The sequence below is a fragment of the Bos javanicus genome, chromosome 10 (assembly GCF_032452875.1).
Source record: "Bos javanicus breed banteng chromosome 10, ARS-OSU_banteng_1.0, whole genome shotgun sequence".
Classification (NCBI taxonomy): Eukaryota; Metazoa; Chordata; class Mammalia; order Artiodactyla; family Bovidae; genus Bos; species Bos javanicus.
In genome coordinates this window covers 36650414-36652244 of record NC_083877.1, presented here as the reverse complement: position 1 = coordinate 36652244, position 1831 = coordinate 36650414, and the positions used below count along the sequence as shown (strand labels likewise).

General features: G+C 44.8%; 1 pseudogene; it reads left to right on the top strand.

Annotated features, from left to right (window-relative positions):
* The first annotated feature begins 593 nt into the window (after window positions 1-593).
* Window positions 594-1328, top strand: LOC133255416 (synaptosomal-associated protein 23-like; annotated as a pseudogene).
* The last annotated feature ends 503 nt before the right edge of the window (window positions 1329-1831 follow it).

Sequence of the window (1831 nt, the reverse complement as noted above, 5' to 3'; positions counted from 1 at the left end):
AAAAAATCACTTGGAGGTTTGGGGGTCTTTTGGTTTCTAACAAGACTAGGATCTACTAGGATAGAGGGGCTACAGACAGAATATTTCAATCTAGAGAGGGCACAGGGACCAGGAAAGGAAGTCCTGATCCTGGCAACTCTAGCAATAGAACCTGGTCTTCCCAGGATTGGAGGTGACAGAAAAGAAAACAGAAGGGAAGACACTGGGTCTTCCTGGGGCTTCTGAATACTCTGGGAAAGCTCTGTCCATGGAAAAAAGGTCAACAGCTTGGACATAGTCACAGGATAAGAGAACAAACTCTAACTGGGAATGAGATCTCTTTTAATTCAGAAGCACCCCTTTTGTGTATCCCCCATGCGGATACTTCTCCCTTCTCTCATGTGGCATTTGCTCTAAGACTGTGCTTCTCAAAGAGGGTGGAGAAAACCATAGCAGATTCCCCTGGGGTAGGTAGGAAAGTAAGGTGTTGTGGGTGTTTGTAGAGTTTCCTAGCCGACTCTGACGTGTTCCTCCCTCTGCCTCTCCAAGAACCACTGCTTAAGAAGTCACCTGGAAGAAGGGCGCAGCTGGGAGTCTGGCCTGCGGGAGTCAGAGCTGCCGCAGCCAGAGAGAAACAGTCAGAACTGCTTGAATATCCACATTTCAATTTCCGCACCTATCAAGAGTTTTAATTGATCATGGATAATCTGTCAGCAGAAGGAATTCAGCTGAGGGCCAACCACGTTACTGATGAGTCTGCGGAAAGTACAAGGAGAATCCTGGGTTTAGCCACTGAAGCTCAGGATGCAGGAATCAAGACTATCCCTACACTGGTTGAGCAAGGGGAACAACTGAAACACACAGAAGGAGGCATAGACCAAATAAAGACATGAGAGAAGCAGAGAAGATTTTAACAGAATTCAACAAGGACTGAGGCCGTTGTTTATGTCCATGTAATAGGACAAAGAACATTGAGTCTGGTAAAGTCTATAAGGCAACATGGGGAGATGCTGGAGACAGCTCTCCTAGCAATGTAATAGTATCTAAGCAGCCAGGCTGAGTGACAAATGGTCAGCTGCGTCAAGTGACCACAGGAGCAGCCAACGGGTGAATACATTAAACATATAACAAATCATGCCAGGGAAGATGAAACGGAAGAGAACCTGACTCAAGTGGCCAGTATTCTAGACAACCTAAAAACATGGCCCTGGACATAGGCAATGGGATTGAGGCTCACAACTGACAAATAGAACAGATCACAGAAAAGGCTGACACCAATAAAGATCATATTGATAATGCCAATGCCAGGGCAAAGAAACTCACTGACAGCTAAAGCTACTGCTGTATTTCTTTATCATTTATTTACTTCCCTAGCTCCTCCTTCAAAGGCATTACCTTTCCAGAGTTTGAAATTTTGTTATGTGGGAAAATATCTAGGAAAAACAGCCCCTTATTTTATTTTATTTTTTTGGCTATGCTGCTTGGCATGTGGGATCTTAGTTCCTCTACCTGGGATGAAATTCACAGCCTCCGCAGTGAAAGGACAGAGTCTTAACCACTGGACGGCCAGGCAAGTCCCCCTACTTTTTAAATTCTCTCTTTTTCCCTTGAGGGTAGACTGCTGCTTCTCAGACTATACTCTAAGGTTGATTTTTCATGTATCATTTATAGTGTCATTTTTCATCCTCTCTGTTTACTTTAGCAGGTTCTTCTGCTTCCAAGATTTGGAAACATTGCCAAATGCAGCCATATGAAAGGAAGCTGGGGGCAGTGGGGACAAGCGCAGGATGGGAGGCAAGAGATAAGAGGTTGTTACCTCAGTAAAACCTGCAGACCCTACCTAAAGCCAAGT